General features: G+C 43.2%; 1 protein-coding gene across 5 annotated transcripts in view; it reads right to left on the bottom strand.

The window, feature by feature from the left end:
• Positions 1 to 26,501, bottom strand: part of KLF3 (KLF transcription factor 3) — a 107,250-nt gene that overhangs the window by 26,898 nt on the left and 53,851 nt on the right. The window contains exon 1 of one of the 5 annotated variants that reach the window (XM_073562996.1): positions 24,998 to 25,017. The exons of the other annotated variants lie outside the window; for them this stretch is intronic. The gene's annotated coding sequence lies outside the window, so the exon portion shown is untranslated. Of the gene's footprint in view, positions 1 to 24,997; positions 25,018 to 26,501 lie in introns of those variants that run through there. 5 annotated transcript variants of the gene reach the window in all.

The following is a 26,501-nucleotide window of genomic DNA, read 5'->3' as shown; positions in this document are numbered from 1 at the left end:
TCAAAAACGTAACCTAAGACTACGGGCACATAAAATAATAATATTCCATGTACAACACAGAACATTTGAAGGCACGGATTAAGCAGAAGGCCCAAGTAAGACAGTTTCACCCTGGTTGATACTTATTAATGAGGGATTTTCTTTTTTTGCGAACTGTTACTATCGAATTGATGAAGGGAAAACAGTGGAAACTGCGTGTAACGGCGGTTTGCTCGATAAATGGTTTTATCTTCTGAAATAGTCTTTGCCCATGTGCCAGGAAGTGTCATAGCCAGAGATGTTGGCAGTTTAGAATATTTTTTTTTGTAGAAGTAAGAACATTGGGTTCCCGTTACATTGACATTAATAGTTCTTCATATCACTGCTCACTTCTATACTGAAAACTATGAGCAATCTCTACTACTTTTAAGTTCTGTAGGCAAGTTCCACCAGGAGGGCAAAGATGGCCTAACCCCAAGATGTACATGTACTCCAAAATTAGGCATGGCCAACTTCTATTTTTTTAACTCTGGAAAATGCATACATTTCCCTGTATGTGATCAAAGATGCCATAACACCACTAATAAAGTACTCCCGTGGTCATATAGCTTTCTATGTAGCAGTGTTAGTAATACATTGTGTGGCATTGTTATTAGGTTACTTTCTATGTAAAGGGCTGCTTGGATAGCTCATGCTGGTATTTACTTGTGTGACAGCGCTAGTAATGCATTGAACAGTATATCATTTCTGTAGCGCACGGCACTGATATTTGGACATCTGTGTTTGCCCAATGAATCGCACTGATATTTGAACACGATACTGTATGTTGCATGAAACAATGGCTTCTTAAAAGGTACCTGTCAGTCAATTCAAGCTGCTTAAATGGCAGGCAGCATGAATCAGAGCCTCTCTGTACAACTGCAACCAGGTATATTATTCCCTGAAATGCTCCCGAATTTCTGAGAAAATATACGTTGAAGATGTGGGGACCATAGCCGGAGACCAGACTAATCCAGCTCTGCCTTGGACGCATCTTCCCAGCGCTGCTTCTGGTCATTGACCATTCCCTTCCTTGTGTATACATAGGGAAAGACCTGTCAATCATGTCTTGCAGTGCTGGGAAGAGCCGGCCGGGAAAGGAGCCGGACTAGTCGAATGTTCAAAGTTTATTGTCTCTGAAATGATGGTGTGTCAAAAAATGATATACCTGGCTGCAGTCATGCAAACAGGCTGGGACTCATGCAGTTCGCAGTTGGGGCAGCGTGAATCTTCTGACGGGTTCCCTTTCATGTTGTATGTACTATACAGTTTATTAATAAACTATAACAGTACAACATGGGGATCACCTGTAGACAGTTTTACACAGGACATCGATGTAACTATGTCCCCAGAGGGTGTTAGTGCGCTCCTGTGATAGGTCCACAAGGGTCTTCGCCGCTGTTATCTTGATTGTAACAAGCCATCGGGTTGGTTGTCTTCCTCTTCGCCTTGTTCCTTTTCTTCTGTCCATGATGTCCTTCTCCAGTGATTGCTTTCTTTTTATGATGTGTACAAAGTAGGCAAGTTGTAGCTTGATGATCCTTGCTTCGAGTGACATGTCTGGCTTTATTTGTTACAAAATTGATTTGTTTGTTCTTCTTGTCATCCATGGTATTGACAGCATCCTTCTCCAGCACCACATTTCGAAGGCATTGATTCTTCTGTCTTTTTTCTTTATCGTCCAGGTTTCATAGCCATATGTTACTAAAGAATAAAACAGACTATAAACGAGCAGTGTCTTCGTTGCCAGTGAAATGTTCCTCGATTTGAAGACCTTGGTCAGTGACTTCATTGTTGATTTGCCCATAGCTTCCGCTGTCGTTGCTGCATCATTGATCCGAGTAGGTTGAAGTCCTTTAAAACTTCCAATTTGTCGCCTTGCATCTCAAATATGTCTTTATCATATCTGGCAGTAGTCAATATCTTTGTCTTCTTTGTATTGAGTAGCAGTCCCATATTCAAGCTTTCCATCTTGACTCTCCATAATAAGTCCAAGAAGTAAGGTTTCTCCTTGCGGAGAGTGACATGCCAGCTGTGGCTTGTCAAGGTAAGGAGACTTATTCGCCGTGCAATGCTCCTCTGGGTACGGCGAATAAGTCTCCTTACCTTGACAAGCCACAGCTGGCATGTCACTCTCCGCAAGGAGAAACCTTACTTCTTAGACCCTAGTCCAGAGCCTCTCACCTTGCCAAATCAGATCTCATACTTTGCACTGACGAGAGCCAACAGCTCGAAACACCGTGTCTGCAAATTGAGATTCTGATTTGGCTTGTATCCTAAGTCATACTACAAGACTCGTTAAAGGGTTGGTTGTGACTTGTAGGATCGCTACTACCAATAGGTGGCGCTGTAGAGTAAAAGTCCTCTTTCTTTCTGAAGAGGCAATTTGCATAATAAGTCCTTCACTCTTTCTAAAGGCCCCGTCACAAGTGTCACAGTGTGAAAGGGGTGCTTGCAAAATTAGGGGTATAAAATTTCAAAACAATGTAAAGTACTACTTTTTCTTTCCTTTGAAATTTTGCGCCTCTAAGAAGTGGTGTTACCATTGACAAAATTCCATCAGTGCACAAGCCCTGCTACTTCTGGCTGGGTGTCCCGAATCTCCAGGTAAGCATCACTTTAAACTGAATACACACAGTTTGTCCCTGCGGAAGCACAGGAAACCATAGATTTCTTGTCCCACCACTCTCCATCCTATAGGCCAGCCATAGAATGCTGTAGGCCTGCAACCTACAAGACGTCAGCGACCCGGCACAATGACATTACTGCATAGCTCCATGTGTGCCACCCACTCTGAGCACACAGGGTAAAAAGGACTCTGTTGCTTGGATTTTATCAGCATAAACTTTATTTTTAAGCAGAAGAGGGACAAAGGTGACATTGCTACTTTTGGAGAGGATATTTATCACTAAATTGGCATTTTTGGTGAAGGCAATTTTCATTACTTCATTGTCACTTTTGGAGAGAGCACTCATTACTACATTGTTATTATTGGAGAGGGTAATCATTACTACCTTTTAAGGGGGCATGTTATAAAGTCAGTCATGGGGAAGTATTTGTTTAAATTAAAGGAGTAATTTATTTACTTGATAAAGCGGCTCTGGCATTGGCAACCTATGCTAGATCACTGTATGCAACTATGGTATGATTAACCATAAAAAGTTACTGTAGAGCACTGTGGCACGGTTGCACACCAACACAGGTAACCTTTCTCCAGATTGTTGGAATGAGAGAAGACAAAAGTTCCTAAAGAGTAAGTTTCCTTAACAGAAACTATCTGTACCAGGACCCACATGTACATTGCCAAACAGTGCAAAAATTGTCTGTCTTGCGAGTCAAACCCTGGGATTCTGATTTTACAAGTTCTTTAAGACAAACAGAACCAAACAACAGTAGACCTCAAGTTGCGAGATAAAATAAACAGAAAAGCTGTTAAAAGGGCAACGATCATGATTTTCCTGTGTAAACTAGGTGACCTTTAAACAGATTTGCATAGAAGCTGCCGCATTCCTGGCATCCGATGGGCCATGTCATTGCATTGGGAGGGTCCCATTTGTTGCTCCTTTCCATAAATCTTTTTACACTCTCTACTTCCCTCTGTGCAGGAAGGCAGGGCTGGCATTTCTCTAGCAAACTGTTTTTGCTACTGTTGATAACGGGAGATGGTAAAAGGTCAGATGGCATCACAGTGGGTTTTGACTCATAGATCTCTGGACGCTCTTTCATAGACCGATGAATACGGTTATGTTTAGGATCCAGTTGCACAAAATGTGCTTTTTTTTAGTCTTGAGATATTTCATGAAAATAGAATCTTGGCCAGTAATAACTAAAATGGAAAATAAAAAAAAAAGTTGCTTTCTTTCTGTTTTCTATTCATACGTAAAAAGTGTCTTCCATTACAGATCACCTAGGCATTGTTATTTAGTTTTCTATGATGGCTGAAAGACAGATTTGCAATTCTGAAAGCTACTACGGTGTTTATTTTGGTCAGAGGGGCTATCCACTTGAAAAAAACCTGTTGCTATTTTACATAATTTTAGTATTGGTCACATGCTGACACACGACACGCTCCCGTTTCGAGCACAGTGCTTCAGCAGTGGCTCTATCACCATCAGTCCAAGCTGAACCACTTGTGGCCCTGACACAGGAGAGAGTTATTGTCACATGTCACTAGTACCTCGTGTGTAGGGGGCTGGATCACTGCCTTATTTCAATAACTAAGCCAGTCCCCTTTTTTGTCACGGCTAATACATTGGCAGATAAGGGTTATTTACTGACATGGGACAATCAGACTCCTCCACATACGGCATTGACGACGTGCTGACACAATACACTCTCACCTGTTTTGAAAAAACAGTAGTGAAGTGGTCAGGACTGAAGAAGTCAATTTTATTTAATGTCTTGGTATTTTTTTTGCTATGACATTGGCCAGATCTAGGGTTCAGGGCTCAGTTTTTACATGACAAAAACATACAGATAGGTTGCTTCCAATAAAATTAGTTTTTATTATCATTATATTCTTTACATGGAGGTCAATAGGCATCTGAAATCTGAAGGACTCAGCCTATGAATGATAAAACTATACTTTACACTTTTTTTTTTTTTTTTTAAACATGGTAGCCTGAAGGCAATGTATGCCCAACAGACGTCATCTGTTGGAGGCAACTTTTACTGATAAACCTTATCATGGGAGGTTTTATCTCGGGTCACCCAACTCGGAATATATCAAGCCAAGAGAAAAACTAAAGAGTTACGGGGGCTTTACACATTGCGATATCGCTAGCAATATCGCTAAAGCGTCACCGATTTTGTGACGCAGCAGCGATATCGCTACATGTGACACTTACCTCCGACCGGCTCCCCGCTGGCTATCGCTGATCGCGCGAGATCAGCCTGGTCCATTTCTCAGCGTCGGCTTCCTGCTGGCGCCGACGAGCGAGCCATGGACACAGGCGGAAGACGGACACCCTCGCCGCGTCTGAAAGGTAAGAGCGACCGCCAAGCGCTGCTGCATCGCTGGTGAGATCTGCCTGTTGGCAGCTCACTAGCGACCATTTAGCGATGCACCAGCGATCCTGACCGGGTCATATCGTGGTCGGGATTGCTGGTGCATCGCTAAATGTAAAGGGGCCGTAAGGGTACCGTTACACTTAAAGATGCACCAGCGATCCCGACAAAGATACGACCTTATCAAGATCGATGGTGCATCGCTCCATGATCGCTGGTGAGCTGCCAAGCAGGCAGCTTCACCAGCGATCAGCACCAGCGTCCTCGCCAGGAGCTGCGAGCACGCAGGTTTCTAAGTTACACATCGGGTAACTAAGTGACGCGTGCCGCTTAGTAACCCGATATTTACCTTAGATACCAGCTCCCAGCACCTGCTTAGAGCGCTGGGAGCCTCACTGATCGTTGGCTCCCGCTGCCACAAGCAGAGATGTGCACTGGCCAGTGGGAGAGGAATGATCAAAAAATGGCCCAAGACTATCCTGCACGATCAGAGATACCCAGCAGGGGGCCCGGTCGCTGATGTGTGTCTCACACAGCGATATCGCTGGCGAGATCACTGTGGGGTCACAAAATCAGCGATCTCTCAGTGTGTGACGGGGCCTTTAGGGTCCCGTTACACTAAACGATGCACCAGCGATCCCAACGATACGACCTTGTCAGGATCGCTGGTGCGTCGCTACATGATCACTGGTGAGCTGTCAAATAGGCAGATCTCACCAGCAATCAGGACCAGCGAGGACGCTGGTATCCAAGGTAAATATCAGGTAACTAAGCGCGTGCGTCACTTAGTTACCCGCTGTGTACCTTGGATACCAGTTCCCAGAGCGAGCACACAGGTATCCAAGGTAAATATCGGGCAACTAAGCGCGCGCGTGGCTTAGTTACCCGCTGTGTACCTTGGATACCTGCGTACTCGCGCTGGGAGCTGGTATCCAAGGTACACAGTGGGCAACTAAGTGATGCACACGCTTAGTTACCCGATATTTACCTTGGATACCAGCTCCCAGCGTCTGCTTACAGTGCTGGGAGCTCGCTGATCGTTGGACTCCCGCTGCCAGCGGGAGACTGACGATCAACATTGGCCCCTGCACTCCTGAACGATCAGCGATACCCGGTGGGGGTCGCTGATGCATGTCATGCACAGCGATATCGCGGATGCGTCACAAAATCAGCGATCTCGCTGTGTGTGACGGGACCTTTAATCTCAAGTTGTCTCTTGAGCAGTACACAACTTTCCAGTCTCTTCACTTTCTGGTTTCTGGCACAGTGGGCTCTCCTCAAGTGACAGTTCTGGTGATTAGCAGAGCTGTAATTTTAGTAGAACTATAAAGCTCAGCAAAAGTTCAGTGGAGTGTACACTGTTATTATATTTACATATAGAGATAACAGGCCACTTGAACAAACACACAGCTCCAGACAGGGAGAGCGGTGACTCTTGGTGCCAGGGACTGTGGTTCTTCAGGATTGATCATAGCATCTAGTCAGGAGCTGAGAGGGATGGGAGAAGATAACTGCTTTATAGAAATCAATGGTCTGTAGAGAGATGACTGGAATGTTAGGAGTTAACCCCTCTTTTGGAATATAACTATTGCGCACTACTGGCCAGGATGTAGGCAAGCACTAGTGGTCACGCTTCATGGAACCCAGCTGTACACGAAGTAAGATAAAAGCTGTCATTGTAGGGGAATGACATCAGATGTATTTTTTTCAAATCTACTGCAAACGTGCTTATTTTCATGCTGTGTAACTAATTAAAGTAATTTAGTAACTTAAGAATATACCCTTTATGGGAGGACATATGTGAATATATTAGATTATGAGCCCCACATGGCACAGGTGCTGATACGAGTAGTGTCATTGTCTGTACAGTTTTGCAGAAGATCTTGGCACTATATGAAAATGTATACCGGCATATGTTTTCTAATTCAGTTGGGTAGCATTATGTGATTTAAGAAATAAAATAAAGTGAAAGGATATGCCTTGAATTGTATGTATGCCTTAATTACATATAAAAATATGACATAGTTGTCATGGGAGATTTCAACTATCCAGACATTTGTTGGGAATCTCTCTCAGGCAAAACTAACAGGTCAAGGAAATTCTTATCCTCTCTTGCTGACAACTTTATCTTCCAAAAGGTAAGGGAGAAAACAAGGGGAACTGCTACCTTGGATCTAATCCTTATAAACAGGGAGGAAATGGTTGAGGAGGTAAAAGTGGCTGGGACCCTAGGAGGTAGCGACCATGCTATTTTAGAATTTTGGATAACTAGAGGCGGAAGACCTGTGAAGACTCAGACGTCAAGGTTAGATTTCAGAAAGGCAGATTTTAAGGGATTCAGAAAGAGAATTGGAGGGATCCAATGGCTGGATATCCTAAAAGACAAAAATGTCCAGGAGGGATGGGAAATCTTGAAAAATGAAATTCTCAAAGCACAGTTGTTAACAATTCCGAAAAGAGGGAAGAATAGGAAGCATTTAAGGAAACCAGGATGGATGAACACAGAACTTAAGCACATGCTAAAAAGGAAAAAAAAAATGTTTATAAAATGGAAAGAGGGTGGCATATCTAAAGAAGAATATAATGCTGTCTGCAGAACCTGCAGGGCACAAATCAGATTATCTAAAGCTGAAAATGAATTGAGGCTTGCAAGAGATGTCAAAAGCAATAATAAAGGATTTTGGGGATATGTCAAATGTAAAAGAAAAGTCAAAGATGCTATAGGATTTTTACAGGATGAAAATGATGAAATGGTAAGACAGGATGTTGAGAAGGCTGAACTTTTAAATTCCTATTTTGCATCTGTTTTCTCTCAGAAAGGAAATGTAACATCAACTGTTATTCACTGTCCTATTAAGGGAACAGAAGAATCCAAGATATCTATAAACAGAAAGATAGTGAGGAAACACTTAGCTAACCTAAATGAATTCAAGTCTCCAGGTCCAGATGAATTACACCCCAGAGTACTGAAGGAGATAGCAGAAGAAATTTTTGAACCCCTCTCCATAATCTTTGAAAATTCTCGGAGAACAGGAGAAGTGCCAGAAGACTGGAGAAGAGCAAATGTTGTTCCTATCTTCAAAAAGGGGAAGAAGGTGGACCCAGGCAACTATAGGCCGGTGAGTCTGACTTCTATACCAGGAAAGATCTTTGAACACATTATTAAACAACATGTATGTCAATACCTGGATAAGAATGAAGTGATTAAACAGAGTCAGCATGGGTTTGTAACTAATAAGTCATGTCAGACTAACTTAATTTCCTTCTATGACGGTATCACTGATTGGGTGGATCAAGGAAATGCTGTAGATATAGTATATCTTGACTTCAGCAAAGCATTTGACAAAGTCTCTCATACAATCCTTATTGAAAAAATGACTAAGTATGGAATGGACAAGGCAACTGTTAGGTGGATTCATAACTGGCTTAGTGATCGAACCCAAAGAGTGGTCATAAATGGCTGCACATCCAGTTGGAAGAATGTCTCAAGTGGGGTACCACAGGGCTCTGTCCTGGGCCCTGTATTGTTCAACATCTTTATCAACGATTTAGATGAAGGAATTGAGGGTAAACTGATTAAATTTGCTGATGACACAAAGCTAGGAGGGATAGCTAATACTAGAGAAGAGAGAGAGAGGATTCAAAAAGATTTAAATAAACTGGAGAAGTGGGCAGCAACTAACAGAATGGTTTTTAACAGGGAGAAATGCAAAGTACTACATCTGGGCAATAAAAATGAAAAAAGCATATACAGAATGGGAGGATTGGGCTAAGTGACAGCACATGTGAAAAAGACTTGGGTATACTAATAGATCACAGACTGAATATGAGTCAACAGTGTGATGCAGCAGCAAAAAAGGCAAATGCAATTCTAGGATGTATTAACAGAAGCATACAGTCTAGATCACGTGAAGTCATTATTTCCCTCTACTCCTCTTTGGTGAGACCTCATCTGGAATATTGTGTCCAGTTTTGGGCACCACATTTTAAAAAAGACATCAACAAACTGGAGCAAGTTCAGAAAAGAGCGATCAGAATGGTGACCGGTCTGCAAACCCTGTCTTATGAGGAAAGGTTGCAGGATTTGGGAATGTTTAGTTTGCAAAAGAGAAGACTGAGAGGAGACTTAATAGCTGTCTACAAATATCTAAAGGGCTGTCACATTGTAGAAGGATCAACTTTATTCTCATTTGCACAAGGAAAGACTAGAAGCAATGGGATGAAACTGAATGGGAGGAGACACTGATTAGATATTAGAAAAAACTTTTTGACAGTTAGAGTGATCAATGAGTGGAACAGGCTGCCACGAGAAGTGGTGAGTTCTCCTTCAATGGAAGTCTTCAAACAGAGGCTGGACAGACATCTGACTGGGATGATTTAGCGAATCCTGCTTTGAGCAGGGGGTTGGACCAGATGGCCCAGGAGGTCCCTTCCAACTCTACGATTCTATGATTCTATGATTGGTGTCCTAACATTGTATAGCATAGTAATTTACCCATTGGTCTTGTTTTTCAGCTCCCGAGTTTTGAATGTCAGTACCAGGAACCACGGTATAATCACACTCCATGTGTATTTATTTTAAAAAACGTTATAGAATTTTGTTAAGTGAAATAACTTCCTGAATGTTCTCCTGAACTTATACAGTGCAAACATTACTCAGAAATGGGATATATTGTGGTCTAATCCTATGTACTGTCGTCGCCCACTCACATAAAGGGATATACAGTCCCTGTGAACACGAACAGCTACAGACATGTTCATAAAATCCAATAACACATCTGTGTTTGCCATCAGACATCTCTGCATAGGATATCCGAAATCTCCTTCATTTCATGTAATTTGCTCTCTTCCTCCACCTTACAAGGCGAACACTTCTGATGGGGATTGCCAGATGTTGGTGTGTGTGGGGGCTGTGGTGGGATTGTCTGGTTTAGCGCACAGACCTTGGAGATCAACAATGAAAAAGGAAAGGGGGGGTATAAACCAACACAATCCCTGCGCTGACCTTTCCACAGCACTTCCTATGATGTGTTCTAGACATATTGGGCTTTAACCACCTTGGAGCAAAAGAGGCCTGTAAATCATTAGAAAAGCACTGCAGGCACCACGGGTGCTGGAGGGTTTAAGGCTGAGGTGGAACTTAAAGTAGCTGCTATGTAAGGAAAGCAAATTAAAATGCTTAAAAATAGAACATTAAAAAAACATGGTGGACTTTTATTTTGCATAAGACATTTAAAGGAACCACTTCCTGTTTAAAATTGTGGTAAATTGAGATTTTTTGACACTGTCCTGTCAAAAATGAATGGAGAGTCCTAATGTCCCAATGCCATTTTAAGATATGATACTGTACATTATGCAACTGTTTTCATGGGAAATTTACGTGATAAAGTTTGGACCCCTCTACTAACACAGCTTTCATTGCTGGAAAGTCATAGTGAGAAAAAAAATAAAAGGATCGAGGCCCCTGGTGAAATGTATGGCGAGCAGCTGAACATCAGTAGAAAAGCATGTCTGACTCAGAGACAGCCCTGCCATAAAGAATAATTAATTACTCTGCACAATTATCCTCAAACTTCCCTGCCCATAATTATCAGATAATAAACCTCGCCTTCTATGTGCTGAGAGTCCGTGAGTTTTCTTTATGTGCTTCATCATTGGACCATTATTTTCTTATCAGGACCAGGGAAGTTTATCTGCTGTGAAATTTCCTATCCTGATAAAAGTCAGAGGTTCCACGTGGAAGGCCGCCTATAGACACGAGATTGCTGGGATCTGACGTCAATCAATGGTGCAGGGAGAGTGTCACACACCCTCAGGTATCAACGAGAGTTGATCAGTCAGTTTGGATTTTCCAGGTGGCTCATTTTTTTACCCTTGATATGGAGATTACCGGCCATTCGCCCTGTACCCTCCATCGGTGTCGGACTGGGTTGGCAAAATCCCACCAGTAACATTTATTCTTGGGGCCCATTGTTCAGTTACATGGAAAAATAACTTATCCCTTGTCCATAAATTTACTTTTGCCTCTATGTAATATTCATTTGGCTATGTTGCTTAATGAATGACATGATTATACCTTTTTCTACAATTTGTGACTCAAGTGTTATAGAATTACTCATCAGCATTCCTTACAGGGGCCTACCGGAGAATTCTCCTGTATTCCCGTGGGCCAGTCCGAGCCTTGTCACCACAGACATTTACCAGGAGCGAGCGTGGGTAGGATCTGTTGGGTTAGGACAAACACTCTCACTTTGAAGGGTTCCTGATGATAAGCTGAGTGGAACCTGGAGGAAGTGGCTGACAAGTCGTCATTTCCCTTAACGTGTCTGGTCTCCAGAATGAGAACCAATCTACTTAGTTCTTATCTACTAAGCTAAAAGATCGGGAGCATGGAGCCCTTTATTAACTTTTATACTGCCTAGGGCCTAGGCCATATACATCAGTAATCTAGGGGGAATGGCAAATATTTATGTCCTAGGACAGGTGTATACAGACTCAACAGGTGGAACAGTAATTTATAACAAAGCTAATTACAGCACATTTTTATAATATAAAATGCTGTAATTATACAATGATTCTTATAATATTCAGGATGTCTATATGAAAGGTCAGCTAAATGTGCAAAGAGTGGAGGAGGAATGGGACCGGTGTGGAGAGTTCTGCAACCCAGACCTCATTCATGCTGCTGTTTTTCACATACATGCTCAGCCCATGTTTTCCATAGATGGAATATATACTTATTAGGATATGTGCACACATTGCGGATTTGCTGCGGAATCGCTACAGATCCGCAAGTGATTTACAGTACAATGTTATTCTATGGGGAAAAAATTGCTGTGCACATGCTGCGGAAAAATCAGCGCGGAAGCGCAGCGTTTTTTCCCCGCAGCATGTCAATTCTTGGTGCAGATTCCGCAGCGTTTTTACACCCATTCCATTATAGGAATCAGCAGGTGTAAAAACGCATGCCAAAGCCGCACTAAATCCGCAGGAAGTCCGCATAAAACCCGATTTTGACCTGCGGATTCTGCCAAGAGATGCAGATTCCGCGCAGAAAATTCCGCACAGCAATCCGCAACGTGTGCATATATAATCTACAGGGGTGTTCACATGTCTATTTTTTTATGAGACGAGTGTCAGAAAAATAAAACACAGAGGCATGTCCACTTTTTGATCTGAGTCACTGGTTAAACTTGCCCACTCAAATCAATGGGTCCAAGAAAAAGAGCGGTGCTGGCGATTTGGATTTGTTTTCATGACAAAAATCGCTACATCACTGATGGTAAAAACAAAAAGACACAAGGAGCAAAAATGGATGAAAATCTGATAAAATACAGTCCGTTTCTTTTTCTCGCGTGCAACTCCCGCCCCCCCAAAAAAACCTTAGACATATGAATGAGGTCTTTTCATTTTAATTTGTGATAGATGCAGGTCCCACTGCTGGTACTGCATCTTTCTCTATAAGAACGACCCATCACTGCTTTTAGAAGGAAGTTGTCTGCTCAGGTGCCGCTCTGTCCATTTAAATGCATGCTCCTGATGAATTGTTCTGCAATTTTCAGAGCTCCAATAGAAATAAAAATGAATTCATCAGCAGGTTTTTGCTGTTTAATCTGAAAGTAGGCATAATATAGGGCAGAAACCCTGATTGCGGGCATGTGTCACTTATTAGGCTGTGTGCTGTTGTTTCAATACAATCAATGTTTTATCAACAGGAGATTTCCATGGTTTGCATCACCCAGTTATGGCATAAGAATTGAAGGCTGACAAAACAAATGATGTTGCTGCCGGAGCTTGACAACCTGCCACTGCTTTGCATTGTCTCATTTCCAAACTTCTACCTTACCGTGTCATACAGTTTTGTGATAGGGGTGATGCGATGCTTTTTCTACAGTATATGGACTGCACTGAAATGATCCAATACATTCACATCTCATTCTTAAAAAAATAAATGCCTTGCAGCCCACTCCTTAGAAGGATTCCTATGCAAGATCCTGCTGAGCGTAGGAAGCGTCTTCCCCCACAATCAAAACTTCATCACAGATCTCTATTGTTCGAAGTTCCTGAAAGTTTTACATAAATATTTGTGAATCAGTAACTCTTTTATATAAACTAATGGTTACAGAGTCGGGGGTTCTTCAAATGAATGCAGACCCTGATCATGCCAGTGATGAAAAGAGCCATGGTGAGGAGAGCTCTCGGACTGACTGATGGCAGCGGTCTGGACAGTAAAGATCCACAGACATTAGATTGGCCCGATAGACTGTATGAGCGATCCCCTGGATACATGGCTGCACATTAACAGCTTTCACCACTTGTGAATTAGGTACAGCGCCATGTTCTCAGCAGCTGGTGACCTCAAGGTACATTCCCATTTCAGACAATCGCTGAGTAAGCACCGTCAGGTTAATATAAGAGACTGATGAAAGTTACTTCTCGCTTTTGCCACCGCGACAGATAGGAGTTTCATTTAGAATCAGCAATTAAAATCTATAAAGCAATCTGCACTGAACTTTCATTGTGACCAAAGTTTATCCGACCAATCAGGATAATATATAAGAATAATTCATTTTATTTTATCAGGTTCTTTCTTTTTTTCACAATGTTAAAAGACTATTTGGAATGACAGAGGTATATGGGGAAACATGGTGGCTCAGTGGTTAGTACTGTTGATTTGCAGTGCTGGAGTCCTGGGTAGAGTTGAGCAAATTTTTCAAAATTTGGTTCTGATTACAATAGGCAGAAAATATTGTTTTTGCAATATTGTCCGAACACAGCCAAATGTCATTGGAGTCAATAGGAGTAGAAATTACGGAATATAGAATCATAGAATCGTAGAGTTGGAAGGGACCTCCTGGGCCATCTGGTCCAACCCCCTGCTCAAAGCAGGATTCACTAAATCATCCCAGTCAGATGTCTGTCCAGCCTCTGTTTGAAGACTTCCATTGAAGGAGAACTCACCACTTCTCGTGGCAGCCTGTTCCACTCATTGATCACTCTAACTGTCAAAAAGTTTTTTCTAATATCTAATCTGTGTCTCCTCCCATTCAGTTTCATCCCATTGCTTCTAGTCTTTCCTTGTGCAAATGAGAATAAAGTTGATCCTTCTACAATGTGACAGCCCTTTAGATATTTGTAGACAGCTAATAAGTCTCCTCTCAGTCTTCTCTTTTGCAAACTAAACATTTCCAAATCCTGCAACCTTTCCTCATAAGACAGGGTTTGCAGACCGGTCACCATTCTGGTCGCTCTTTTCTGAACTTGCTCCAGTTTGTTGATGTCTTTTTTAAAATGTGGTGCCCAAAACTGGACACAATATTCCAGATGAGGTCTGACCAAAGAGGAGTAGAGGGAAATAATGACTTCACGTGATCTAGACTGTATGCTTCTGTTAATACATCCTAGAATTGCATTTGCCTTTTTTGCTGCTGCATCACACTGTTGACTCATATTCAGTCTGTGATCTATTAGTATACCCAAGTCTTTTTCACATGTGCTGTCACTTAGCCCTATTCCTCCCATTCTATATATGCTTTTTTCATTTTTATTGCCCAGATGTAGTACTTTGCATTTCTCCCTGTTAAAAACCATTCTGTTAGTTGCTGCCCACTTCTCCAGTTTATTTAAATCTTTTTGAATCCTCTCTCTCTCTTCTCTAGTATTAGCTATCCCTCCTAGCTTTGTGTCATCAGCAAATTTAATCAGTTTACCCTCAATTCCTTCATCTAAATCGTTGATAAAGATGTTGAACAATACAGGGCCCAGGACAGAGCCCTGTGGTACCCCACTTGAGACATTCTTCCAACTGGATGTGCAGCCATTTACGACCACTCTTTGGGTCCGATATGTTCGTAACCGAACATCAAACATAAGTTCGGCACGGATAGGGTACCCATATGGCACGAATATGGCAAATTCAGATTCAACGGCCGATTCCAAACATATTCGCACAACTCTAGTCCTGGGTTTAAATCCCACCAAGGATAACATCTGCTGTTTGTATGTTTTCCTAGTGTTTGGCTGTGTTATCTCCAGTTTCCGCACACACTAAAAAAAGGCCTACTGATAGGGGATTTACCTTGTGAGCCCTAAGGGCCCCGTCACACATAGCGAGTCACAAGTTTTGTGATGCAACAGCGATCTCACCAGCGAGATCGCTGTGTGTGACAGCGATCAGCCACCGGCCCCCCTGCCGGTATCACTGATCACTCTTGGAGAGCCCTGGACATTTCTTTGATCGCTGGTCTCCCGCTGACCCTCACGCATCGCTGCGTGTGACAGGCGGGAGACCAGCGATCAGCTGGTAATTAAGGTAAACGCAGGGTTTCTAAGCACTGTGCGGTGCATAGAAACCCTCTGTGTACCTTAGGGCCCCGTCACACATAGCGACTTACCAGCGATCCCGACAACGATATCAACGTGTCAGGATCGCTGGTGAATCGCTATGTGATCGCTGGTGAGCTGTCAAACAGGCAATTTCACCAGCGATTAGCACAGCGATGCCGCGCGTGCGGCATCGCTATGTTCAGCGCTGATTCATGTCAAAAATAGAATTAAAATAAAAAATATTGTTATTCTCACCTTCCGACGTCCCGCGCAGCATTCCCGCCTCTCTCCACGCTCCGGTCCCAGTAATCCTTTGCGAGAATTACCGCGATGACGTCCGTTTTCGCGGGATCGCGAAGTCTCGCGGTCATTCTTGTAAAGGATTACTGGGAACGGAGCGTGGAGAGAGGCGGGAATGCTGCGCGGGACGTCGGAAGGTGAGAATAGTAATATATATTATTTTTTTTTTATTATTTTATCGCTGATCGCTGGTCTCCCGCCTGTCACACACAGCGATGCGTGCTTGGCAGCGGGAGACCAGCGACCAAAAAATGTCCAGAGGTTTCTTGCAGCGATACCGGCAGGGGGGCCGGTCGCTGATCGCTGTCACACACAGCGATCTCGCTGGTGAGATCGCTGTTGTGTCACAAAACTTGCATCAGCGCGCTGGTAACTAAAGTACACAGCGATGCCGGGCGCTCGGCGTCGCTGGTGCTGATCGCTGGTGAAGCTGTCTGTTTGACAGCCCACCAGTGATCACATAGCAACTCACCAGCGATCCTGACACGTTGATATCATTGTCGGGATCGCTGGTGAGTCGCTATGTGTGACGGTACCCTAATGGGGAGAGTGCTGATAAGGTTGGTAAAGTGCTGTTGAATTAATGGTGCTCATTTATATACATTAATTCAACAAACCCAAAGGAGTGGCCAAGGAATCACAGACAGGGGCAAGACCCACATGTATAGTCCGGCCCCTGTGCACCAAAATCCGATTAGCAGAAAAATTCAAACTGTAATTATAGAAGAACCACAAAGCTGATTTCTACACCAAAGGTATCAATGTAATCAGTATTACAGCACCATTACAGCTAAGTCTTACTGTACATAACATCATGCTGGCAGGTTCTCTTTAAGATAGTGCCCAGGCATCATCACACTGACCTACGTGGTGTCTTGTCCTCATTATCGGTTGTGGAAGTCCATGCAAAAGAACAACAAATATTATCTCTTAGGTCTCATACTCACATGCGAGAAGCTCGGACGAGTCTCGCACTTCAATACCAGACACTGCCGCCGGCACTCGGATCGGAGCGGTCAGCTGCTTAGAAATACATGCAGCTGAACACTCCGATCTGAGTGCCTGCGGCAGTGCTGGGTATTGATGTGTGAGACTTGTCCGAATTTCTCGCATGTGAATATGAGCCCTTAATGTGACTATGGGAGCAACGAGCCCACCAGAGTTGATGCACAAGGCCAGATTAGAGTTGTGATGAACGAGCTCAGAGAATCACTACAGTACACGCGCACATGGGGAAAATAAGTATTTTATTTACCTACAATAAAAATGAGAGACCTCTCCGTTCTTTGTAGGTGGGAAAATCTGAAAACTCGGCAGTGTATCAAATACATATTTTCCCCACTATATACACTGCCACTGTCTGTCTCATCTTTCAGCTGCTGCACTTGTGATACAGTACAAGAGAACAGATAAGTAATGAGATTTATTCTTCCTGATTGAAGATCTTGGAGAAATTCCCCATTGAAAAGGCCATTTACACCTCCCACCATCCGCCTCTGCTGTGTGTAGTAATCCTGATTCTTATCCGGTGCAGCTATGCATACAGTACAATGTCTTGCAGACACTACATAGCTTATACCACAACAACCATGATATCATCTCGGTATCTTGGAGAAGGGCAGATGTCATAGATGTCACTGCAGGTTGCATAACATTTCTGTAAGCCTTTATTACAACAGCATTTGCAAAGCATGAAGCCCCGTACAAGCTTCTGACTGGTGCAAACAAGAAAATGGGACTTAGGGTATGTTCACATGGAGGGGGGTTTTTTGTTGTGGATATTTCTTGCCAATGATTAGCTGCAGCAGTCCCATGTCAGGAAGTTGTTGCCACAGAAGGAAGGAAAGAAGTAGCGTCGGAATGGAAATAATGATTATTTAATAGTTATAAAACCTACTTGGAGCCTCAGTTACCAATTCTGTCTTATTTAATCTGGGGCTAAACGGCGACTCTGGCCGCATCACACGTCGCGCAGCCAAAGACCGACCATTCCCAAAAAAAAAAAAAGAAAATCAAAGAGACACGTTCCCTTTTGATCTGAGTCACGGATCAAAGATTACACATACTAGTCTGAAAATTCACTGACCGCACACATTGCCACCCATGTGCTGTCCGCTTTTCATATTCCAATGTATAGGAGAAAATTTTATAAACTTCATACGAAAAAAATCACCAATGGGAAAAACCAACACGGACGAAACGTGGATCAAAAACACTGATGAAAATCGGACTTTTCTTTTGCCTATGAGAAAAATCACTGAATGAGGCCTTAAACTGCGGATGGAATATGTAATGAAAATCTGCAATATGAACAGATATAAAGGGTTCCACAAATCCCCATATACATGCTGCAGAACAATCTGCACAGAAAAGGCACGAGGCGGCTTTTCATGCCATACGATTTGGTAATGTTCACATCCTGCTGTATACTCAGTGATTCACATATAAGCTTTATAAAAGAAAAGAAAATATAAAAAATAATCTACAGTAATTGAACAATTCAGCTAAAACCATATAACGAACTCATAGTAATGACAGATGGCCCACGAGCATCGCCCCTATGTGTGATCCATTCATCCTTACCAAGCCGGTGGCTAACTGCACATAATGATGTGATCGGCCCAATAACCTGTTTCACATAACACATAGGACGCCACTGTCATTTCATTACTACCTTGCGGTACAGAATGAAAAAATCCCTGTTTGTGTGCAGAGTTTCTGTCCTTTTAATTGAATGTTGTATCAGAATGTGCGGCTGTGAATAAGAGCTGTGCAATGTACATGGCGCTATCCATGGAGGCGGGTGGGCCCGCTCCCTTCCATCATCGTAGATCAGGAGTCTACGTTAGGAAGAACCACTCATCGGAGCGTGAAATAAACCAATATCCAGCATATTATTTCACTAAAAGGGGCAGCTTTATGGAATTGATAATCCCGTATCTGATTTTATATTTCCTCCAACAATTCCATGCACTGCAGCTTCAGGTTTAATCCCTAACCTATTTGATAGGTACCATTATTTATCTTGTCTTCCTGGTTCATGAACGTGATATCAGAACTGCGGTGAAGACTGACACGTTACCAGGCAGATGCAATTTAAATTCTATGTATGTATGTATCTACAAAAATAAAGCCATTAAAGAGACTGTCAGCATGTTGATGTTATGTAGTCTGTGTCACTAATTTTGGCTGTGTACTGTTGTTTACTTACAATGAAGGTTTTATCACTAGGAGGTAAGCACTGCTGGACTATAGCAGCACATGCATGGTAGTCCAGCCATGCCCCCTCTGATAAGCAGCTCACTGTCAATTTGACAATGCGCATGCAGAGTCAGGTGTGGGCGGGGTTAGCTTGCTCAGCTCTGCTGCATCTAAAAACTTTGATTGTGTCACAACTGCATCACCCAGAAAACTAAGTGATACATCTTTGGAATCAGGGTCACGTGCCCTATATTATGTTACTCTCAGATTAAAGGGAATCTGTCACCTCATTTTTCCCCTATGAGATGTGGCCACCGCCATTAGGGGCTTATCTACAGCATTCTGTAATGCTGTAGATAAGCCCCCGATGTAACCTGAAAGAGAAGAAAATCGAGTTATATTATACTCACCCGGGGTGGCAATCCGGTCCGATGGGTGTCGCGGTCCGGTGCTTCCCATCTTCTAGCGGTGATGTCCTCTTCCTTGCTTCTGTCCTGGCTTCTGCGCAGGCACAATTCTCTGCCCTGTTGAGGGCAGAGTAAAGTACTGCAGTGCGCAGGCACCGGACCTATCTGACCTTTCCCAGCGCCTGCGCACTACAGCACTCTGCTCTGCCCTCAACAGGGCAGAGAATTTTGCCTGCACAGGAGCACAACAGGAAGCAAGGAAGAGGACGACATGGCTAGAAGATGGGAGGCGCCAGACCCGGACCTGCAATGCCCATTGGACCGGACCGCCACCGGGTGAGTATAATATAACTCATTTTTCTTATCTTTCAGGTTACATCGGGGGCTTACCTACAGCATTACAGAATGCTGTAGATAAGCCCCTGATGGCGATGGCCGCATCTCAGGGGAAAAATGAGGTGACAGATTCCCTTTAAGGGCTCCCTTACAGGAGAGTATAAATCGGACGAGAGATATTCAGTGTTTTATCGGATAGTGTTTGGACTAACATTATTCAATAGGGAAGTGCTGATCAGCGCTTTTTTCTCATACTGACTTGGCATGAAAATAAAAAAAAAAAATTGGATGGCACTCACCCATTCAAGTCTATGGGCGAGTGGAAATCATCGGACTGAACTCAGATGACTTACGAATGCAGTCCAATTTCTGCAAACTCACACATTGGAAAAGATGGAAAAATGTTGTTCTTCATCTCCTCCTCACCTGTGCTATGACTCTCTCATCCGAGAGAATCGGATCACACTGAGTTGACACTCGGATCAAGCTCTTATGCAACACTGAGCTATTGTTACTTTACCTGACATGACCCAATTTTGCAATGCAATCCATATTTCAGATTTAGAAAAACGCAATCATATGGCAGGTATGGGGACGGGGAGATTTTGCACCTTTGCAGTCACTCATTTCATTGTAGTGTTGACATTTATGATGATGCGAAAACCCCAAGAACATTCTGCAACTTTCTTCATGGTATTGAAGTCTCTGAGCAATTGAAACACAACGGGCCATCAGTGAATGACAATAGGTTACGTCCAATAACTGAAATATTCTTCTGACCTAGTACTGCTTGTACAATGGGATTTGTTAACAAGTGAACTCTAAGGCTATGTGCACACATTGCATTTTTTTTGCGGTTTTCTTTTAATGCAAATTTTAGGCTGCGTTTTACATTATCAGCAAAAGCCTGAGATTTCAGAAATCTCATGCACACATTGGTTTTTTTTTCCTGACTGATTTGGTAAACTGCTGTGTTTTTGCAAACTGCAACATGTCACTTCTTTCAGGCTTTTTTTTAACCCAAAGAAAAAGTGGAAAAACGCAGCAAAAAAATCCAGGTATCAGTTTTTTCTACATTTTTGGTGCAAAAACCTTAACATCATGATTTTTTTTGCAGGCACTAAACTCTATCAGCGACAATAAAAACGTAGCAAACACAAACCAAAAAATGCTGCAAAACCTGCTTTTTGTAAGCAGCTTCTTTGAGCAGGTTTTGCCTGCAGGAAAAAAAATGGAGCAAAAATGCAATGTGTGAACATAGCCTAAGACCATCTGGAACATAAAAAAACAAAAACATTTCATCTTCCAATTAATCACCAGACTCATAAATCGCAGCCAGGATTTTAGCTCTCTAGTAAAGGCTGAATTACTTATAGATGTTGGTTGGTGTAATGTCGGAACCGGGTAACACATCAATAATCTGAAGTTTCAGTGATGTTTGTAAGACTTGTATCATATTTTGTGCACATTTCCTTTAACAGAAATCAGATTTGGAGCCGATTTACATAAAGCAAATAGAGGTCAGGCTTGAAAAGTGGGAAATGTTTAGGGACCGTAATGGGGCTCTGTTGCACCCAAGTTGCCTGGTGGTATGTTGTGTAGCGGTGGACTGACAAGGGTGTCATCTCAACCACAAATAGGGGCACTTCTAGTTTCCAATGTAGAACTGGTTAGTGGTTAGTCAATGTGGCTCCTGCCTGCTGTCAGGGGAAAGGGAGGGCTGGTTATAAAGAAAATAGCCCTGGTCCCCTCCCTTAGACAATACCATCCCTTATCAGAGCAGACTGCTGTCTGGTTTCCTGTCTCAAGCTTCTGCATTACAGATTTGGACAAGTGAAACAGAGTTTGCTAGTTAGGGGAACAAAGTTGATATCAGATCCCACTGCAGAAAGTATGCAGACGAGTTCCCTCCTCCAAGGCAAACTATACTGACTTAACGAACAAGGGGCTCTCTTGTGTGCAGGGATAGTGCTGGAAAATGTTCCCAAGCACATCTGAGCACATCTGAGTACGTGTCCTGAAAAAATAAAAACGCAAGGTTCATAATAAGACCGTACGGAAAATTAAAAAGGTGACTACTATAGTTCACTGAATGCTCTATGCAATGTGGTATAATAATTAGGAAGTGCAGAAACAGTATCTGCAAAGAGATGAGAATACCATAATGACTTTATAGTGTGCCAGAGGAACTACGTCGGGGTAATTAGTAGTAGCTTTATTTTGGGCCCCAATACAAAATCTTAAATAGAGCTCCAAACTATCACAGGTTTTTAATAGTATTGGTCTTCTCATATTAGTAAAAGGGACGTTTTCTGCATCCCTTAGGGGTCGCTCACACCACCATATTTTCTGTCCAAATGTGATCCGACAAAACATTGGATGGCGGGTGTTATTCTATGGGACCGTGCACATGTCTGATTTTGATCCAGTTAACAGATCACACTCGGCCATGCAAGTAAATGAGTGCATAGAAACCATCAGACTGCGCTTGGATGACATCTGAATGCACTCCGATTTCCATGCACTGACACAATGGAGAAGATGGAGACATTTTGTTCTCCATCTTCTCCTTAGTGTGCTCTGATTCTCTCATGAGAGAACCAGATCACACTATGCTGATGGGTCGCCCTCCCAGGGCTGTGGGGTACTCAGTACCGAGCCATTCTCTCAGATGGGAATGTCACAGCAGCGGTGACCCGGTCCGTGGCCCTGAGCGCCCATGTAAAAGGGATTGAGTTGGGAATAAAGTTTATAAATGAATGATTCGTGACGCCACCTGTGGTACTCGGCAAGAGAGGTGTTAAGCTGACGCTGCGGACAGATCCTCTGCGACAGATGGTGGGGTGCAGCAATGATGGTGTAGCCCTCCACAGGCAGGGCTGTAGTCCCAGGGCAGTGTAGATAAAGGGTTAGGAAGAAGGTGCAGTGTTTGGCACAGAGATGTAGCAGTGCTGAGGATGTTGCAGGAAGGAGGCAAGGACACAATAGGGTGCAGTTTCTTTACCTTTACTTGGCATACACAGTCCAGGGTCCTGATTACAGATGGCACAAGAGCAGGCTAACCTGGAAGCAACTCAGGAATCTCTCTATCAGATGGGTTGTGTAGTCTCCTTCCTAGCGCTGGCTTGAGGCACATCCAGTACTGTGTTACACTGAAGTTCCTCCTTCTTATCTTCTCTTAGTACTACCTCGCATGGCAGACAGCTGTAGCCCTCTATCTCTCTTGGCTCACCGGTCGCTGTTGTGCCTCCGAGTCTTAGGTGGGAATAGAGCATTTACAGCTTCCAACTCCTCTGGTTTCTGTTGCAGGACCTTCAGTATCCATACAACCGTGGAGACCAGGCTCCAGATCAAGCGCTTTCTCTAGGAGGGAGCTCTCTTTCCTCAGCTCAACCTCCAGCTTCTCTCCACACGTCTACACACGTTACCCTCCTCACACTAACTAACTATTTCCCTCTCTGGCCCTCAGAGTGCGCTCCTCCCCCAATCATGGTTCAGAGCTCCCTCTGCTGGCCTGAAGTGGGAACGTGTTGCATGCAAATGATTTAACTGTTAGAGAGACCCTTCATTGCCTCCAAGCCTGCCATCACCCTCCCTGGAGGAAGGCAATGCCACTGTGGCGACCATAGTCCTGGGGGCGCCACACTGACACTTGGATCCAACAGTGGTCTAAGTTGGGTGTGAGAGTCATTTGCAAATTGACCCGATTCTCTGATGAGAGAACATAAGGTTGTTTGGCTTCAAAGTCCAGATTCAACTGCAGTCCCTGGAAAGTCAGGGATTACAACAAGGAGTTATTTTTTTGTTTCCCTGCATTGGACAAAGTTATTAACCCCCCACTGTTTCCTATGTGTAGGGTGTATAGGATAACGCTTATGGGCTCGCTTTCGCTCATTACAACTTTTGTTATTGCACAGCAAACAATCATTTTACCATTGTAAGAAATGAATAAAGTCCATAATGCCATTCCCTGACTGTCACCTGGTTTTATGTAAGGCGACAGTGTGTCCAAAATATTATATTCTCACAGTCTAGGCCTATGTACACACACAAGCTCATTCACCAAAAAACGCGACCGGTCTGCAGGTACGTTTTTGGACCTTCCCTTTCCAGTAAAAAGCAGAATGCATAGCTTGGTGTGGAACTGCCGTAACTCAGGATCTATGACTGATGCACAATAAATATTAAGCCACCTCGTGTTTAGGCGTTCATTGTTGTTTTAGACACCCAGGAGTAGATAATGAGACGCCTGAGGAAATCAGAGCTAGAATCATCGCGGCAGGTGCAGAATATGACAACGTGTACCGGGATCGCTTCATATACCCACCGTCAGGATACAGCTACACAAACTGCACGAGGGAAACGGGGTCCTATTTTTCACAGCCCACCCTTTAGACAGATGTCTTATTATGAAGCCCCCCTATGATGGTGGATCTGTTGTTGCTCACAATGTACTTTTATTAATCAACGTATTGATTTTCTGTATATTTAGCTTAATATTCAGAAGAATTTCTGCTTATTACGGCTATCTTCCTTTATTAGGGGAAGTTCTCGTGGTAGATAATAATATCAAAGTGCAGCACAAAGATAACACCAATAACTACACCAATAACAATCTGTGCGAGTAAATAAGGAGTAAAAGCCATATTGGCTCCGAGCCATACAGCAGGGTCTGGTGGAAAGGAATTAGCACCTGAACCGACATGTAATTACTGTGGATGACACCGAATCACGGCACCAACTTATGTTTGAAGTGTTGTTTTTGTTGCTATGATTGAGATTAGTATTAAGGTAGATTGGAGCATGCTCAATATTCTCAGTGGGGGTGCAAGTGAAATAGGGAGCGTCACCCCTAATCTCACAAAACACAAAGAATCTGTCAGCAGGTTTTCTACAATGCAATCTGAGGACAGCATGAGCAAGCAGCTGAGACACTGAATTCAGTGATGTGTCATTTATTAGGCTAGTCAGTGGGTAGAGAGCGAAATATGACCCAGCACCAGGCTCAAAAGCCAATCCCGGAGCACCTGACAGACAGCTCCTGGAGGTTCCGAGGTGACCGGATTGCCAGCCAGAAAAACAAAACAAATGGAAATGTCCAATGAATAGAAAAGGTAGCACCCACCGCTCTGGTCATTTATTAATTCAAGAGCACATAAAAGCATAGCGTTTGGACCCATGGAAGTGCTTGCAACGCGAAACAACCATAGTCACCGGTATGGTGAGTGCTGCCTTTTCTCTTCACTGGAGATTTCCATTTATCAGGCTGTGTGTTGTTGTCTTACAATTTTGGATTTTTGAAACTAGGAGATTATCATTGCCGTGAACACAATGTAGGGCAGCCCTGGTCTGACCACAACGCCTCGTCTGATAAACAGATCACTGTCAATAAATATACATACCTGGTGAGCTCGAGGGCAGCTTTCTGAGCTCTGCTTGATGTAAGAACTCCGACTGTGTCACAAATGCTGCACCTAGTAAACTAAGGGATACACCACTAGAATCAGGGTCTCTTTCCATATATTATGCTGCACTCTGATGAGGTAGCTAAAACCTGGTCGCAGATTCCCTGTAATCGTGTCTGTGTCAGACATATAATTTGGTGCTGATAAACAGCTCAGGGGGCCCATGATTTTATATAAAAACACAAGACATTGAACAAAAACTTTCGCCCCGATTCCCCCTGGTTTCGATAGGATGGCGTGCATTAGTCAAACGCGCCTGAATCATTAAGTGGCACACACCTAAAAAGCATGTAAAAAGTGGCGTGCGGCTCAACAGCTTGTCTAATTAAAGCTCATTTTTGTGCAACATGGAGTTGCACAAAAGATTTTGTGACTTATAAAAGTGTTTTACGTCAGAATTCTGGCAAAAAGAACGTCCACCTTGTTGAATTGGGGCCAAATTTTGCCATGTTGCATCACACATTATGGAGGTATACAGCGCCTTCCGGGCAGCACATAGTGGGTTCATTGGCCACTCCAATAGCCCCACCATTAATATATTACAATATATCATTCCTTTATACCTGACTAGTAAAAACATTTAACCATTTTCTTGCTCTTGGCTACTTCTAGCTTCACATTTCTAGATGGTTTTCGCAGTCTGCAGCAGCCTCTCAGAGCAATCGTTACTCAGGAGAGTTCAAAGCTTGAGTTGCAAGCAAACTCACTTCTGTCTCCATCAAACCCAAACCACTTGATATCGAAGGTCTCAGATTTTAGGCCAAACCAGTGAATGGGCGACGGTGCCGCAGGTGATCAGACTCAGTCACTATAAAGGTCGGCATGGACATAAAGATTTCCCACTGATAAAAAAAAAAACTAGAATACTTGATAATTTGCTCTGAAAATATTCATGTTATATCACTCCAGTTCAGACATTTAGGTGATACCTGAGGGCTCTCATGGTATAAGCCTTGTGTGCTGATGGAGGTGTCTACGAGCCCTTCTGTCCTGGAAAGGGTACTTTGATACAAGACAAACAGTCTGCACCAGAAATTGGAAAGTTATTTTCAACTTGTATTTGCGCCAATATGTTGTGATTTTGGTTTTTTTTTTACGCCAGCTCTGCCATTTTTTTGAAGTGCAGTCAAAGCTTGATGGTGGACGTGGTCAAATTCATCCTAAAGAGCAGAAATTGGAACAGAAATGGGCTGCAGAGCACGACTGGGATAACATCTGACAACGATGTATGGCAGCTGAAAGATGCGCCAAATTCATTAAGAGGTGTACGCCTACTAATGAATTTGGCTCATCTTACCCTGTGCACCCTGATCAAGACAGGTATACGAAATGCGTCAACGGGGCCATAGACGAAAATGGTGATGTCAGAGAGAACATGCGCTCTAATGTGCATCATTTTGGGAGTGTACGACTACTGGAGGTGAACACTCAAACGTAGTAG

Source organism: Dendrobates tinctorius, unplaced genomic scaffold (genome assembly GCF_039654945.1).
Source record: "Dendrobates tinctorius isolate UK_male_01 unplaced genomic scaffold, ASM3965494v1 ptg000376l, whole genome shotgun sequence".
Lineage (NCBI taxonomy): Eukaryota > Metazoa > Chordata > Amphibia > Anura > Dendrobatidae > Dendrobates > Dendrobates tinctorius.
Note: the sequence above shows the minus strand (reverse complement) of the source record. Positions and strands in the feature narration are given on the sequence as shown.